Source organism: Mus musculus, chromosome 2 (assembly GCF_000001635.26).
Source record: "Mus musculus strain C57BL/6J chromosome 2, GRCm38.p6 C57BL/6J".
Classification (NCBI taxonomy): Eukaryota; Metazoa; Chordata; class Mammalia; order Rodentia; family Muridae; genus Mus; species Mus musculus.
Window position 1 is genome coordinate 158,935,524 of NC_000068.7, and position 18,498 is coordinate 158,954,021.

General features: G+C 46.1%; 1 long non-coding RNA gene across 1 annotated transcript in view; it reads left to right on the forward strand.

Moving 5' to 3' along the window:
• The window catches only part of Gm38630, a 56,254-nt gene that overhangs the window by 26,252 nt on the left and 11,504 nt on the right, over positions 1–18,498 (forward strand). The window contains exon 2 of the long non-coding RNA XR_866914.1: positions 8,415–8,560. This is a non-coding gene — a long non-coding RNA (predicted gene, 38630). The remainder of the gene's footprint in view (positions 1–8,414; positions 8,561–18,498) is intronic.

The window sequence follows — 18,498 nt, forward strand, 5'->3', positions numbered from 1 at the left end:
TAGTGAAGGAGTGGAACACAGTAAAACGATGTCCCATAATGTCTTGGTGAGCAATGCATTAGCCCTTGCTTGAAGCTTAATTCTTGTGAATTGTAAACTTGTAAGTACCTTGTAAACCTGACAGTATCATAGGATGAATTGTCTTTCTTCCACAAATTCATTGTTGATGTTCTCACCTTAGGGGCTCTAATGGTAATCTTATTTTTGGAGATAGAGTCTTTGTGAGTTGGAAGGGGGTCTTTTAGGTGGGTCCTAATCCAGATGGCTCGTGGTCTCATAGAAAATGTTAAATTTAATCCCATGTGCATATTTGCAAATATATACTGTCTCTCTCTCTCTCTCTCTCTCTCTCTCTTACACACACACACACACACACACACACACACACACAGAGAGAGAGAGAGAGAGAGAGAGAGAGAGAGAGAGAGCACAAGAATACCATGAAACAATTAGGGTAGAGATTGGGGTGATGCCTCTATGACAAAGCATGTTGCCCATTGTTGGAAACACCTGATGCTCAGGGAGTGATGCTTCCTAGCATCCTTAGTAGAAACTATGCTGGCTAGTTTTATGTCCACTGGACACAAGCTAGAGTCATTGGTCAGGAAGGAGCCTCAATTGAGAAAATACCTCCATAAGATCCAGCTGTAAGTCATTTCCTTAATTAGTGATTGATGGCTGAGGGCCCAGCCCATTGAGTATAGCCCATCACTGGGCCCTGGGTTCTATAAGAAAGCAGGTTGAACAAATCAGGAGGAGCAAACCAGTAAGCAGTACTCCTCAATGACTTCAGCTCCTACTTTTAGATTCCTGCCATGTTTGGGTTTCTGTCCTGACTTCCTTCCTTGGGTTCCTGTCCTGATGATATAAAATGTGGCAGTGTAAGCCAGCTAAGCCCTCTTTTCCTCAACTTACTTTTTGGTCATAGTATTTTATCATAGAAATAGGACCCCTAACTAAGACAAGTTGGTACCAGGAGTGGGGTATTGCCGTGGCAGACCCGATCATGTTGTTTTTGGGAGAACTGTAAAAGGATTTTGGAACTTTGGCTAGAAAAGCCATTGAGTGTTGAGAGCTCAGTGGGCTGTTCTGTAGGAGCTTGGAAGATATGAATGTTGAGAGCAGTACAGTCTATGGAGGCCTGGCTTGTGAAGCTTTGGAGGGAAGCAAAAACTCTACCAGGCCTTTCATGTGAAGAATCTGCAGCTCTGGTCAGCTAGGGCTGAGGAATGGGCTGAGATTTAGAAGAGACTGAAGTTTTCTGGGAAATGTTTCCTCAGGGTCAACACAAAGAAACTGTGTTCCAAGGTTGTACCTCCTATTGGCAGTCAAACTTGGAAAGAGTCATCTTGGTGGTACTGGTTTTAAAGTTATGAAGTAGGCCATGGAGAGAAGCTGAGGCTCGGCACTGTGTGGCAGGGCTTGAGTCCCTGAAGAGAGGTCAGGAGAGGCTATTGGTGAAAGTGCAGCCCATCTGCAGCAAAAGGCCCTAGCATTTGGAGATGACAGTATCATGAGAAAACTACCAAGGATGGCATCAGGTATAAAGTGGAGCCAGACTGAGCCTGGAGCCAGAGAAGTGACCCATGACTTTGGAGGAGAGCCCAGAAGACTGTGAGTGAATCTCAGATAATTGGACATTGGGTTATTTCTACTTTTGGAGTTTGGTTTTTTATTTGATCAGATCGTGACTGTGCACTGGTTCTTCCCTCTTTAAGTGAAAAATGTATTGAATTTATTTTTGATTTGTATAGGATTCCACAGTTAAGAGACTTCGGATTTTAAAGGGACTGAGTTTTTAGTCTGTAGAACTTTAAATATTTGAAATATTTTATTATGTGAGATCTTGGGGGATGAATAAGAAAGGAAATACTGCAGCTTAATAGTGATTTGTTTGTGTGTCAAGCTGACAGGGAATCCATTGTGCTGGCTAGTTTTATGTCAACTTGACACAAGCAAAAGTCACTGAAAGGAGGGAGCCTCAGTTGAGAAAATGCTCTCATAATACCCAGCTATAAGCCATTTTCTTAATTAGTGATTGATGGGGGAGGGCCCAGCTCACTGTGAATGGTGCCATCTTTGGAATGGTTGTTCTGGGGTCTATAAGAGAGCAGGCTGAAGCCATGAAGAGCAAGCCAGTAAGCAGCACTCCTCCATGGCTTCTGCATCAGCTCCTGGCCCCAGGTTCCTTCTCTCCTTGAGTTCCTGTCCTGACTTTCTTCAGTGATGACCTAAGATGTAGAACTGTAAGCAAAATAAACCCTTTCCTCCCCATCTTGCTTTTTGGTCATGTGTTTCATCACAACAGTAGAAACCCAAACTAAGACAGAAACTACTCTTGCAGACACCTTGATTGTGACCTGGGATGGAGGGAGGTGAGTTTCTATTATTTGAGCCATGTTATTTGCCAGCATTAAGGCAATCCAGACAGGTGGAGACAATGAGCCTGTTTTGGGGGCTTGTGAAGGAAGTTGTCCAGGGCCTGCATTTGATAGGTAGTAGACTAAAGGGGCCTGAGCTGGGTCTGGGGGAGGGAGGGTTGGACTAAAGCCCATATGCTAATTCTCATTCCCCTTCCCCCTCTAGCAAGGCTATAGCAGCAATTGCCAACCAGTGCTGTGTTGGCCTAGGGCCCTTACCTCCATCCTTTCATGGTGTGTGTGTGTGTGTGTGTGTGTGTGTGTGTGTGTGTAAAATGAGGCTATGAAGCAGCAGAGTCTGGGAGCCATCAAGACCTACTCCCTTGGAAGAGACAGGAAAGTAGCAGGTTGGCTACACTTCTTCAGCTGAGCCTCCATCCCTAATTACTGCCCAGACCAAGCCCCTGGGCAGTTTTGGCCCAGCCCATCTGCAGCTTCTGAGAGGCCCAGGATCCAAGCCAAGTGTTGGCATGCAGGTCCTGTGGCCAGTGAGCAGAAAGAGGACTTTAATTAAAGCACTAATTATGCTGGCTCTCTACTGGAACGTTCATAGCCTAGCCTGGTATGGAGCAGGATTCCCTCTTCATGTGGATCGTTAGACCATTCTGTGTCCCCAGGGTGTGTACTGTGTGTCCATGGGCTTGTAGGTATGGATTGTATGAATGTGGGTGAGTTTCTACATGTATGCCTTGCCTTTCTTTCTATGTGCAGGTCGGTTATGTGGTAGGACCACAGTCACGATTATATGAGAAGAAGTGAATAAATAAAGTGTTTATGTTTGTGTGCAAGCTTTTCGCCTATGCCTGGAGCCCTGGCGGTTATACAGGTGTACGTGTTGTGTGTATCCTGGCCATGGTGCAAGTGTGTGTGAGCAGTGTGTATCGACAGCATTGGGCTTCTGGAAGATCTTATCAAATCGTGGAAGACTGTGGAGGCTTTTGGGGGAGGATGGAGAGAGGCCAGTCTCTGGGGAGAGGATGCTGTCAGCGAAGGGTGTGGCCCTGCCCCCAAGTCTCACTTCCTTATGTTGGATTAATGAGGGAGCCTCCTGTAGTAAGGCAGTTCAGCGATGGAGCAGGCTGTTCAGTTGGTGCACAGGGAGATGGTTCCACAGGGATGGATGCATCGCCTACAGAGAAGCACGATGCTCCCTGCTGTGCACTAGGCTTCTTTGAGGATGCAGAGTTAGAGGTGAGAGCTGGGTGGGGAGGAGTGTGTATCTTTACATTTATGCAGGAAGAGGAACTCCAAGCAGTGTTTCTTGGGGGAGTTGAGCAAGATTGTATGGGGATGGGGCAGGACAAAAATAAAATAAGTTTTCTTTTAGCTGCAAAACAGAATTCTTAGGTTATAAATTCCAGGTGAGTTCAGGGCTCTGGGCTGACAAACAGGGACTGTGTGATGTTTGTTCTCAGAGGCACGGTGGTCTGTTGGGATGCTGGAGTGATGAATACAGGGAGTTTTGAGAAGGCTCAGTATGGACAGATTGAAGGGCCTGGGATGTGTCCCTGGGGCTGTAGAGAAAGGATTGTGAGCTCTTCATGTGTAAGGAGAGGAAAGAGACTGCATTGGTCTGGGGAGTCCTCAGAAAGTGCATACGGACAGACAGCCCTCTGAGTGGCTAGTTGGAACAGGACAGAGTGACACAGGAAACATCAATAATCCGTGTCATCACTCAGAACACCAATAGAAGTAACTTAGAAGATGGAGGATTTGCTTTGGAGTACGACTTTTGTGAGTATATCATGGCAGGCATTGTAGTTTGGCCTGTGGTGGAAGAAGTTTGTGGCTTGTTCTCATCTGCAGGCAACATTCAGAGGGAAGGAGGGAGGGAGGGAAGGAGAGAGAGAGAGAGAGGGAGGGAGAGAGAGCACAAGTGAGAGAGACAGAGAGACTGGGTCTGTCATGGGCTTTGAAACATCCAAACCCACACCCAGTGACACATTTCCTCCACAGGGCCACACCCCTGAATCCTTCCCAAGCAGTTCCACTAACCGGGGAATCAAGCATTCAAACATGAACCTATAGGAGACATTCTCGTCAAACCACCACAATAAGCTTAAACTTGCATTGTCCTTTCTCTTACCATTATTTAGACAATTTCTTAAGGCACAGGAGCCAGAAAGAGCAGTGTTTCCTGAGTACTCTTGTCTAAGATCCTTTCTTGAGAGTTCCTGAAAAATCCCCTTCCCCCCTTTTTGGAGGGGGGAGGGATTATCCAACAGGCAGTGGTAGGAACTGTGGCTAATAAACAGCTTGCATCCCCCAAATACTCCTGGAGACCCTATCCCTCAGCTGCTTTGATTGTGAAGCAGGTGAGGTGTTTCATGATTTTTGCCACGTGGAGGACAAGAGGTCTTTGGCCAAAATGGCTTCTTGAGTTACCTTGACCTACCGGAGAAACTCCTGGTCAGGAGCTTGAAATGTGTGTTGACATTTTCTCCTCTTTAAAGAGCACCTTCCATGAATTCATTAGTTTCTAAAAACACAAAGAATTCTAATGATGATAATAATATTCTGGGATAGCAGTATCCCAGATGGCAATGTCTGAAAACTAAAACCAGAGAGCATCTCAAGGTGAATAGGTGATGAAAGATGGTTCCCTTTGGTGGTCCGAGACTGCAAGGCATTCCTCAGTGCTCTTATAGCTCCAGCATGGTGCATGTTCAAGGATGGGGTGTGTACCTAGTATAGCTGTGTATCAGAATTTGTGCTCATTATAGTTTGATTTCTGTTGTTGCAATAAAACATTGACCAAAAAGCAACTTTGGGATGAAGGGGTTTGTCTTAGAGTTTTGTTGCTGTGAAGAGACACCATGACCAAGGCAACTCTTACAAAGGAAAACATTTAACTGGGGCTGACTTACAGTTTCAGAGATTTAGCCCATTATCTTATGGCAGGAAGCATGGCAACATCCATGCAGACATGCTGGAGAAGAAGCTGAGAGTTCTACATCTTGATCCAAAGCCAGCTAGGAGGAAACTCTGATTCCACACTGAGCAGAGTTTAGGAATATGAGACCTCAAAGCCTACCCTCACAGTGACATACTTCCTACAGCAAGGCCACACCTACTTGAACAAGGCGATGCCTTCTAATAGGTCCTATGGACTGAACATTCAAACATGCATCTATGGGGGCCAAACCTATTCAAACCATTACAGGGTTTAATTGGCTTATGTATTAGTCAGGGCTCTCTAGAGTCTCAGAACTTGTGGAATGTCTCTATATTTTAATGGAATTTATTATAATGACTTACAGTCTGTAGTCCAACTAACTCAACAATGGGTGACTGTGAATGGAAGCCCAAAAATCTAGTAGTTTCTCAGTCTCATGAGACTAGTTGTTTCAGCTGGTCTTCTGTATAAGCTGGAGTCCTGAAGAAGCAGGTTCCAACACATGTGCTGGCAAGAAAATGCAAGCAGTCAAAGAAGAGTGAGTCTTCCTTCTTCCAATGTCCTTATATAAGCCTCCAGCAGAAGATGTGGCCTAGATTAAAGGTGTGTGCCACTACTCCTGTATTTGGAACTTGCTTTGTCCCAGGTTGGCCTTGAACTCAGAGATCTCCTTGCCTCAGTCTCCTGGGATTAAAGGTGTGTAATGCCTTGCCTGGGACTAAGCTTTTCAAGGCCACTGTGCTTCAAGAGCTCCATGTCAAGATCCAGGTTAGAAGTCTTAGTCTTCCAGCCTCAAGATCTGGGCCACAGGTGTGCCCTCCATTTCTAGATTGTAGTTCATTCCAGATGTAGTCAAGTTGACAACCAGGACTAGCCACCACAGTTTACATTTCCAGGTAACAGCCCGTTACTGAGAGAAGTCAGGACCTGTAGCAGAAACTGTGGAGCAAGGCTTCGTACTGGCTTGCTGGCTCATTCCCCACCTTCTTCTCAGCTACCTTTCTTATACATCCTCAGGTCCCCTGATCATATCAGGGAACTGCTTACAGTGGACTAGACCATCCCACATCAATTAACAACCAAGGTGATGCCACAGGCCTATCTGATCTTGGCAACCCCTCAGTTGAGACACACTCTTCTCAGGTGACAGTTGTGTTAACAATAAAAACTAACCAGAGCACCTATCACCCCACCCAGCTTTTGGGACAAGTGGGTGGCTGGGAGGGTACTTCCAGTTTGAAGAGAAGACAACCATAGCCTCAGGTGTCCCACAGGCTGAGGGAGACCACACAGATTTTAAGTGCCACATTAGCACCTAAGCAGCTCTGGCCACATGACCAAGAGCTCAGCCATGAGGTCAAAGAAGAATGTGGGGTAGAGGAGAGGGGGATGGAGACCTTTCAGGGCACTCCAGGTCAGTGGGGATGGGAGGGAGACAGAAGCCCAGTTGGTGCTCTAATGCCCCAGCCACATGGCCTCCCTGCATTCTGATTCTCACTGATGGAGTTTCACCCTCAATCCATTTGAGGCTTCCTCTCAGGTTGCATAGGGCAGGCTGGAAGTGCTACAGGTTAGTGTCCTGGGAGACAATGACCCAGAGTTGGAGATAAGTTCCCTAGAGACTCAGCACCTTGCTCCTCCAGTGTGATAACCTAAGGTTTGTTAAGCTGTCTCCTAGAGGTTACCAGTGGAGGGAGCCCTATTGCCTACAAGAGTCCATGGCTCATGGAAACTTCCTGCACTGGCACTCTTCCTTGTCCCCCCTGCCCAGCAATTGTGCTCTTTCTGAAAACACCCTCCAGATAAGCTACTTGCTTTGAGATCTTGATCTTAGGACCTACCCTGTGTGGCTTCTGGCCCAGGACAGGCATTCCATGGCTATCTTCCAATTATAGGAATCAGCTGATAGAGCTTATACAAGGAAGTAGTTATGGGAAGCCCGTGGCTGGAACAGTGTGGTGATGCTTACAGTGGATCACTTCAGTGGAGGTTTTGGGGGTGCAGCCCCTGAAGTGTACACATACAGACACACACACACACACACACACACACACACACACACACACACACACATGTACACCAAGTACACATACTGTGCACACACACACATATACACCCTCACACCCCATATGAACACACATACACACCACACACAGAGATACATATCACATACAGATATATACACACATATGCATACATACTATAAACATGCACATCATATATACACCTATAACACATACTGTACACCATGCACACACACACACACCATGCACATACATACACATTATACATATAGACAGATACAAACCACATACAGACATGAACACACATGCATATGCACACACACATATTTACCACACACATCATGTGACACATATCATGCACACACCTATCACATGTGCACACCCATTCATATGCACACCATGCATGCACACATACCATGCATACACATACACTCATAGAGACAAACACACACCATATGCACACATGTGTACACACATGCATATGCATGCACACACACATACCACACACAGAGACAGATACATATTACTCACACAGTACATACACATGCACATGATCACACAAAATCATATACACACCATATATAGACCAATCACATAAGCATACATATACATACATACAAACACACATACACACACATATACATATACATACACAATGCATATAACCTATACAGTTTCTGGGCACTGAGCCATGTGCAGGCTCCATAAGTCCTTCCCAGGCCCGGGAATAGGTGGCTCCCCAGGTGTAAGTCTGGAATCCAGGTGGATAGTAGGAGTGTCAGGTGACTAAGAACACAGCAGGTAGAGCTCATATAAAACAGTGTACCAGGGTCAGGTACACCTGTGTCTGAATCATAGCTCTGCCCCAAGTACTGTGTGATTTTGAGGAAGTCGCTGCTCTTCTCTGAACCTCCTCAGCCTCTGAGACTCTGGTTTCTTTGGGATCTGTGTCTGATCCGTGGCCTCTGTGATGGGTGAGATGAGTTCAAGTTACTGAAGTTTTAGGTGCTGGGGGAGAGTGTCACGTCTCTCATCCTTGGAGCATGAACTAGCTTTCTTCTTTCCCTCTATCAGGTGCGGATATACTGGACCACAGAGCAGACTTTAGCTGCCTCTGGAGAAAGCACCAGCTTCACTTCCAGCTGGTTCCAGGAAGGCATCATCGTTGCATCGGATTATCTGTTCATCCCTCACACCATCAGCCCCACCACTGATCTTGGGTTTGTGAAGCTACACAGGGCTGCCTGTGACTTACTGTCTTCGTTAGAGTTTTACTGCTGTCAACACACACCATGACTAAGGCAACTCTTATAAGGACAACATTTAATTGGCACTGACTTACAGGTTCAGAGGTTCAGTCCAGTATCATTAAGGTGGGAGTATGGCAGCATCCAGGCAGGCGTAGTGCAGGAGCAGCTGAGAGTTCTACATCTTCATCTGTAGGCCTCTAGGAGAAGACAGGCTTCTAGGCAGCTAGGATGAAGGTCTTAAAGCTCACACCCACAGTGACACACCTACTCCAACAATCGTGCCACTCCCTGAGTCAAGCATATACAAACCATCACACTTACCTTCCCTAGAAACCTGCTAGGCTAAGAGACTGTTGTCATGGTCCACATGGGACACAGGGCTTTGATTAAGCACAGAGGGTTTGATATCTCCAAATGGTATGAGAAACACTGGAAAAACAAAACAAAACAAAACAAAGCAAAACAACACAACACAACACAACACAACAACAACATTCAGCGCAGAATATCAAGAAGCAGTTGGAGGAATTGCTTGTTTTGGGCTGTGTGGACAGCTCCTTACACGCAGGCTCATTCTGTCCTCGTGGAAATTTGCCTATTTTGATTGCCCCATTAGTTACATCTTCTCTGAAAACCGATGTTCCCATTTCACAGCTGAAAAACAGGACCACACAGATGTTACATGTCTGCCTTCTAGATGAGTTAGAATGCCTTTGCTGCAGATAATGAAAGTTCTCATTAAAACTGCCTTAATCAATGAGGTAATTTATTAGCTTGGATACTGAGATGTCTGGACACGAAGGTGGTTCTGGGCCCAGTTGATTCAGGGCCGTTCTATCTTCTGCCCAACATCCACCCGTGTATCAAGGCTGCTCTGTCGCCTTTGAGTTCTTCCCACTTCTAGAAGCTGTTCTTGGGAGGTTATTTGTCACCTGTGTGGCAGACACTGCCATGTGCTCTTACAAACTCATGGACAGTGGTTGAGACCCAGGGAGTGGGCCAGGTCTTCTCAGTTTGGCTCCACTCCCTCCTTTATGCTCCTGACCACAGTATAGGCTTTAGCTGCCTCTTGGGGGGAGCTTAAATTCCAGCTGATTCCAGGAAGATGTCTTTGTCTTATGCTGGGTCCCACTTGTGATGTTTAATCTTGGCTGTCACCTCGACTGGACTGACAGATGCCTGGGTGAGAAAAGTACACTTCTGGCTGTATTTGTGGCCCTGGAGAAGGCTGACATGTGGAAGAACCACTGAGAAAGTTCTGCTCTGCATATGAATAGCACTATCCAGTAGGCTGGGGCACTCGATGGAACAAAAGAAGAAGCAGAGAAAGTTCCAGGACACATATGAGTGCCCCTCTAAGTGGCTGTCATGGCTGTCACCAGCTGTTCAGCTTAAACTCTAGCCTCTTCAGCCTTTTGCTATGGATTTATATCGAGGGCTCTGGGGGGCATTCCAGGACTCTTTTTTGGTTTGTCTGGTTTTGATTTTCTGCTACAGTCCCTCTATGCAGCTGTAGATGTCCTGGAACTCACTATCTAGGTTAGGCTGGCCTTGAACTCACCGATTCCTGTTTGCCTCTGCTGAGAGTAAAGGCCATGACAGTCAACTTTCAGATCTCCAGTCTCCACGTGGGCTCTGTTGTTGGCCTTCCTTGTTCTGAGATTATATCTTCTAGGGTTGAGAATTCACTGCCTCTCCAGTGAGTGGACAGCCACTGTTTGAATAGCTAGCTTCCAATGGTGTAATATAAGAAAAAAAAAAAACCCTACGTTCATAATCCTCTGTGAGTTTTTCTACTGTTTTTGTTTATCTAGAAAAGCCTGAACTAATACACCACCCTCTCTCCTAGTCCAGGGAGCGCCCATCTTGGTTCTGTGAGAAGACTAGGATTTTGGGACACTTTAGGACTGATTCCCAGTGACCTTGTGCTTGATTGAAAAGGGTCTGGGTAGGATGTTGGGCATCTTTGCCATTCATTCATAATTGTACCCACTGCAGAAATGTTTTGGGGAGTACAAGAGAAAGATTCTGAGATTTCCTAAATTAAATTAGTAAGAGGTGGAGGTTGGAGGTAGGCTTGGTGGATGGATGGTGACAGGTAGGAACATATTGAAAGCCTGACTCTGACCTCAGCTCCTTGGATACCAGGTGCCCGTGCAGTCACTGTATGAAAAAGCCTTCTCAGTTGTCCAGCCTAGCCATCTCTTGAGTGCCACGAGCGCCCGCTCAGTGGGCAGAGTCCCAGTTGCTTTCCAGCTTTGCTGGTGGCCACAGGGAAACCAAGACTCAAGCCCTGGTCCTTCCTTTTTCCTATTCTAAGTCTCACAATGATTCAATAAGCCTTTTCATTTCAACTCTCGGTTTACTGGGATTCACCAAGGCTTTCTAAGGGGGTAACAGATAAAATATGGGTTTGGAGCAGACCTATATGTAATGTTTTAATTTGTCTTTCTGCTACTGTGATACAATATACTGACAAAAGCAAGGGAGGAGAGGTTTATTCCAGCTCACAGTTCAAGGGTACTGTCCATCATGGTGGGGAAGCCAAGGAGGCAGGAGCCTGAAGCAACTGGTCATAGTGTATCCACAATTAGGAAACACACACACACACACACACACACACACACACACACACACACACACACAGATAGAGAGACACAGACAGACAGACACACAGAGACACACAGAGAGTCAGAGAGACACAGAGAGACACAGAGACACAGAGAAACAAAGAGAGTCACACAGAGAGACAGAGAGACACACAGAGAGACAGAGAAAGACAGAGAGAGAGACACAGACAGACACACAGAGAGAGACACAGAGAGACAGAGAGACAGAGAGAGACAGAGAGAGATACAGAGAGACACACAGAGAGACAGAGAGAGACAGAGAGACAAAGAGAGACAGAGACACACCGAGAGACAAAGAGAGACAGTCACACAGAGAGAGACAGAGAGAGAGACAGAGAGAGGCAGAGAGAGACAAAGAGAGACAGAGAGATACACAGAGAGACAGAGAGAGGCAGAGAGAGAGACAGAGAGAGGCAGAGAGAGACAGAGAGAGAGACAGAGAGAGGTGATCATGCTCAGCCCACTTCCTCCTTTTTATACAGTCCAGGCTCCCAGCCCAGAAGACAGTACAGTAGGCTCGTCTTTCCACATCATTGAACCTAGTTAAGATACTCTCCTCCCAGCCCCAGGATTGCCCTGAAACCATTTCTCAGGTCATTCTAGATCCCATGAAGTTGGCAACTGAGATTTTTCCATCACATCTAATGTTGCTGCTGTAACAGGTAAACACTGTTGTCTCAGAAACTCGGCATGCTGAAGTTTATTTTCTGTTCACACAAGTTCAGTTGGTTGCTGAGTCAGGGGAGGTTCTTCTTCACAAAACCATTCAGGGATCTAGGATGACAAATCCACTGTGCCTCTCAAGATCCCCTGGATGTCATAAGCCAGAGCTTTAAGGGCACGGCTTGGAAAGGCTAGTGGGGAACTCCTGTGGGTGTGGTCTACCTCCTTCTCTTCTCCACTAAGCGAAGCGTGCACAGCTGCATGGCTATGTATAACCTCAAAGGGGAGTAGAAACTGGGCAGGAAGAAGAAATGGGATTTTAAAGGCACAATGGTTTCTTCCATGCTTTATTTTTGAGTCTGGAATCTGCTACACAATTTATAAAATGTAAAATCCCTTATTATGACTGGACCTCCATCTCCTAGTTAGAGATGAGGCTGCTGACAATCTCTAGGTCAGTAATTAGCGGTCCTGGATAGTTTTATGCTAACTTGACAGAAGGTAAGGACATATGAGAGGATGGAACTCCATTCCTCCATAAGATTGTAATTAGTGATAGTTGGGGAGGGCTGGGTCCAGGGTTCTATAAAAAAGCAGGCTGAGCAAACCATGAGGAGCAAGCCGGTAAACAGCATCCATCCATGGCCTCTGCATCAGCTCTTGCCTCTAGGTTCCCACCAGGTTTGAGTTCAATGGGCTATGACTCAGTTATATTTAAGCCAAATAAACCCTTTCCTCCCCAAGTTGCTTTTGGTCATAGTATTATGTCACAGCAATAGTTACCCTGAACTCTTTTTTTTCTTGGGTATTTATTTCATTTACATTTTCAATGCTATCCCAAAAGTCCCCCCCACCCTCCCCCCACTCCCCCTCCCACTCCCACTTCTTGGCCCTGGCGTTCCCCTGTACTGAGGCATATAAAGTTTGCACGACCAATGGGCCTCTCTTTCCACTGATGGCCGACTAGGCCATCTTCTGATTCATATGCAGCTAGAGACACGAGCTCCGGGGAGGGGGGGGTACTGGTTAGTTCATATTGTTGTTCCACCTATAGGATTGCAGATCCCTTCAGCTCCTTGGGTACTTTCTCTAGCTCCTCCATTGGGGGCCCTGTGATCCATAATGGAGTACTACTCAGCTATTAAAAAGAATGAATTTATGAAATTCCTAGGCAAATGGATGGACCTGGAGGGCATCATCCTGAGTGAGGTAACCCAATCACAAAAGAACTCGCACAATATGCACTCACTGATAAGTGGATATTAGCCCAGAAACTTAGAATACTCAAGATATAAGATACAATTTGCTAAACACATGAAACTCAAGAAGAACGAAAACCAAAGTGTGGACACTTTGCCCCTTCTTAGAATTGGGAACAAAACACCCATGGAAGGAGGTACAGAGACAAAGTTTGGAGCTGAGACGAAAGGATGGACCATCTAGAGAATGCCATATCCGGGGATCCATCCTATAATCAGCTTCCAAATGCTGACACCATTGCATACACTAGCAAGGACCCAGATATGGCTGTCTCTTGTGAGACTATGCTGGGGCCTGGAAAACACAGAAGTGGATGCTCACAGTCAGCAATTGGATGGATCACAGGGCCCTGAACTCTTTGTAAGGAGGATGTTTGATTCTTTCTTCATTGGGGCACTGGCCTCTACTGACAGTTGTCTACCTTCTGGTCATGTCCTTTGGGAAGGGCATCCTTGAGAACAAACTCCATCAGAACAGGGCTGTGCAGCTATTAGCTGGTGGGTATCTGTAGGTATCTGGTACCCAGCCTGGAGCCAGTGCTCAGCAGGCTTTCAGTGAATATAGGTAACGAAGGCGCTGTGAGTTTATTTCAATGCCTATGTGCTGAGAGTTACTCCTTTAAAAGATTTTGCTCAATAAATATCCCTACCTCCATGTTCCATCAGGATGTGGTGGGGGAGGGGAGAGAGAGGAAGGCACAGGAGGGAGGGAGGGCATCTTCCTCCCAGCCCTCCTAAGCCTGGACTATAAATAGTTCCATTTGGAAACTGACTGCAGATTCCTCCAGCAAAGTCAGCATCCCCAGGACCTCTTCTCCTAGATGGGGACCAGGAGTTCTTCCTCATTAATCACAGCTCTTTAATTAACAGCTCTGAGCCGGGAACAAAAGGTGCTCACTGGGACAACGCCAGTGGGCCCTGAACTCTGGCCACCTGCTTTTATTTGGTGGACCCTCTGCCTTAGGGAGCATGCCTTGTTGTGAGGGTGGGGGGGGGGAGTAGGTTTGGGGGGCAAGCAGCTGGCAGGCTGGCTGCCTGTCTCAGCTTTGGACATCACCTCATGGCGCTGACTGGACTCAGAGCAATGTTTTTGGCAGTTCTGACGTCCTCAGGCCAAAGCTGACTAATTGGTCTGAGGCCAGGCGGCCGTCATAACTCCCCAGGTGTCTCTGTGGGCAGTTTCTAACCGTCAGTCTAGGGAGGGAAGGCTCAGTGGAAGGCACCTGGGCTTGAGCAAAAGCCTGGAGAGGGACCCAGAGATGAACATGGACCATACCCGAGGCTCAGGGATTCTCAGAGCCCTTATCTTCTTGAAGCAGTATCTGTATTGGGAAAGAATCCTACAGTTTTTGACCCTTCTTGGGGCTTCTGATGCTACTCAAGGAATGCTGGGTCAAAAGAGCAGGACCCCATCCAGGGGCTGGGGAGACAGCCTGACAAACAGGGGCTGAGGCAAAGCCTGACTCCGGGCACTAGGCCTCTGGATCCTGCTAAGTTCCTAGAATAGCAATTACCTCTGATTTTCTCTAGCCCTGCTTCTTTCCCCTTCCCTTCTGTTCTTTTGTTCCAAGCACAGACGAAGGACTTGAAACAGCAGACTTGGTCTTTGCAGAGTCTCATTAGCGTGGTGTTCTTGTAGTTTGAGTCACTCCTCTTCTGACAGAGGGACACTGCATAGTTACCCATAAACCCCCAAATTCAGATTTGGGATAGCCTAGTTTTTCTCTACAAGCTATTCTTACCTGTTTGGAGTCAGCCTCTTGAAAAGACCAAACTTGGGATCAGCAGGAAGGATGCTGGGATTGATTAGTGATGTCTGTCAAGAGTTCAGGAGTGGTAAATAAAACAGATTTGATTAATTTGATGAAGTAGAAAACTGTCATTTAAAATGCTACCCTTGTGTCCCCAGTTTAGGAAGAATCTGGTATACATTAAATGCTCAAATTCTGCCTTTTTTTTTTTCTGGTTATAATTGTATTACCTTTGTCTAGCTCACTATTCACTGGCCCCTTTTCTCCTTAGAGGTATTTTGTTGATGGATATTTTTGTCTCCTTTTTAGGAGTGATGATGTCAGACTCTAAGTTTTCTGAGGGAAGTATCACTAGGACCCAGGAAGTGATGAGCCTTGGTCAAATGGATGGCAGCAAATGCCTGTTTTCTGGGCACCACTGTGTCCTGACAGTATGGTGGCTGGCGGACTCTCCTTTCTGAGCCTTGGTCAAATTTTATAGAGCACAGTAATAATTCTAATTCTCTCCTGTAGAGTCCCGAGGATCACATGAGCAAATGGACTTAAGAAGCTTAGAAAATGTAAGCACTGAGATGGTTCTGAGTTTCAAGGCTTATGTTTTATCTTCCCCTTTTTCAGCCAACCCTGTTGGGGCCAGAGCATACTCTCTCACACCCTCCTTCCTTGGCCCTACTCCTTCTCGCTGAAGTTTTATATTTCTTCCAGCCCCAAATCTCTAATTTCCCAACTTTGCCACCCACCACCCATCAATCACTAGATTCTTAGCACCTTCTGAACCCAACCAAGGTGCATGTACTTCCAAAACGAGATGTGATGACCCTCAGCTGCCTCTGTCCGTGGTGCTGATCCACCTCCCTCTTATACACAGGTTGCAGGATCAGAGGTCATTCCTAGGAGTCATCTGGATAATGAGCACTTGATCCCCAAACAATGTTTTTCTCAATCTGTTTGAACACTTACACTTATCTGTGATGATCCCTAGGGCATCTAGACATGGGGATTAAATACCCTGGGTATAGAACCTGGGACTGTGAGAGCACAGAGCTAGAGACAGCCATTACTGCCTGGGATGAAAGATGGCCTGCCCGTGGGCCCAGGGAGATGCCTCGCAATGCTTCCTAGCAATCGGTGCCAGCAAGTGTTCCAGGGCCACTGCTAAATGCTGGCTGTAAATCTCGCTTAAAGGGCCATGAGGAGCAGCTTCTGGCTGTGAGCATCCCTGCCATTATTCTTTACTAGGCCCTTTTAACCGAGTTGGGAACAGGGCAATATTTTGTTCAACTGTAGCCATCTAAAAGGATCTCAGCACAGTTTAATGGCCGGGGTATGGGCAGCATGCCCCTTCTGGGGGATAGAGGGCCATCTGAGGCCAGATCACGGGCCATTTGGGTGCATGGAGTCTGGGGTATTTCCAGTAGGGTCTCAACCCAAGTCCATCATATCCTTGCCTGGGTTGTCTACCAATAACCTCACTGACACACACCTACACATGTACTACGTACATTTTTTAAAGGAACAAAAGTTAAAGTAAGATTGAGCACACTGGCCTTAAATAAAATGTATTATTCAAGTTAATCTTACCCTTTAAAAAACCTTTTAAAACACAACTACTAGAATATTCTAGAAGAACTGACTGACTCATATTTGCACTACTGAAGATCTGGTGATGAGCTCCATGCAACCATGAGAAAGCCAACGGTCTGGTCCCTGACAGATATGCTGGGCTCCAGGCAGAGAAACTGAGGCAGAGCACCTCAGTCAGTTTGTACAGACATGTCTGTCTGGGGCAGCATGGAAAAGGGAACGGGATGTTGCATGATGCTCACACAGGGACAATGAGTGTCTGGTCGCAAGCTTGTACAAGGTGCTAGCTGAAGGCTTTCTTCCTACCTTCTTAATTTACATCCTGACTTTGTCCTAGCCTATGAGTTGTGGGGTTATTTTAATGGGGAACTTCTCCAACTCTGTCCAGCTAGGCCCTATGGGTGTGGCTTACCTTCCCCACCTCTCAGAAAGAACACTTTTGCTTACTGACTAGACAGCTAACTTTGCAGCCATCAGCAGGCCGAGGACTTACTATAAGCCTGACCCTGACTTGTATTTCATTTACATTCTTATTTAACCTTCATGTTCTTATTTCAATCTGTTGCTGTGACAAATCCTATAACCAAAGGCAACTTAGGGGAGGAAAGAGTTTATTTGGCTTACACTTCAGGTCACAGTTCATCACTGAGGGAAGTTAAGGCAGGAACCTGAGCAGGAACCATGAGGAGACTGCTGCTTGCTGTATTTACTTCTGACTTGGTTTCAGACCAATTGGTAGCTAGCGTTGTAAAGTAGCTCAAGCCCGTTTGACGAGGGAACAGTGGCACCCACAGTGGGCTGGGTTCTCCTCATCAAGAAACAATCAAAACACTCTTGCACAGGCAAATCTGGTCTGAGCAATTCCCCATCTGAGACCCTCTTCTCAGATGACTCTAGGCTGTGTCACATTGATAGTTAAAGCTAACAAGGACACACCAGAAAAAGCCTAGTAGATATCTGGTGGCTGTTCACACCATAGAAACACGTTTTCTCCATTAGGCACTTGGGTTTCTGCTTCTATTAATCACTTCCCATATCTAAGGTACACCTAGCACAGAATAGTCAATAGGTTGTTTCATCTGACATCACTAACAGACTGGTAGTGAGGGCCTAAAGCATTGTTAAGAAGGATTCAGAATTGTAGCAGGAATGGGCAGTCATATCGATTAATAATAATGTCTGCTGTGGACATTATTACATGTAGATGCTTGGTGTTTGCTAGTCTTGATCTAAGTTTAGTTCAGATACTGCTATCAGTGGCAAGACCAAGTACAAAGCACATCTTTGTTCTAGACCTCATTTTATGTTATATATACAGTAGCCCATGTGCTCATATGTAGAAGTTTTGTCTCATAGGAAGAAGGCAGTGTTACCACATCTGTGTTCCCAATCTGTGATTTGGGGTTTTAGGCTGTACTAAGAAAGGTTGTATGTAGAATGCTGTTGGTCTGTGCAGTCATACCTCATCTGAGCTTCACACTTTAAAGGGTCAGTGCTAGCAGAAGGCATCCAGAAGGAAGAGAGGTCACAGCTATGCATTAGGTAGAAGTTAATAGAGTGCAGTGGGGCTGAACTTGCCCATGAACTTGCAACGTCACGTTCTTCTTGATAATCAATCGGATCTCAGTAACTTGGGAAATGTTAAATCAGTACCTACAAATCCTGGGCACATAACAGTGAATGTGCGCATCTCTTGGCGAACCCTTCATATCCTTATTGGGCTCTCTCTAGCCTGCTCTGTATTTCAAGAGGATGAGCCTGCTAGAACATACATACCTGTGGTTTCCCTGGCCCTCCTGCTCCTGGCCAGCAGTAGAAAGGCTGAGGGAAGCTATGGTATTCACTGCCACCAAGAGCTCGCCTTGTAGATAGAAGCTGAGCCATTTTCATACAAGTATATAATAGATCTTGATTATATTTCCCTCATTGGCACTAATCCTCTTTGTTTCTTCCTTTATTTTTTTTTTGGTGGACCCATCAGTCAAATTTAGGTTTCTTACAGAACATGTTTGAGGGATTAT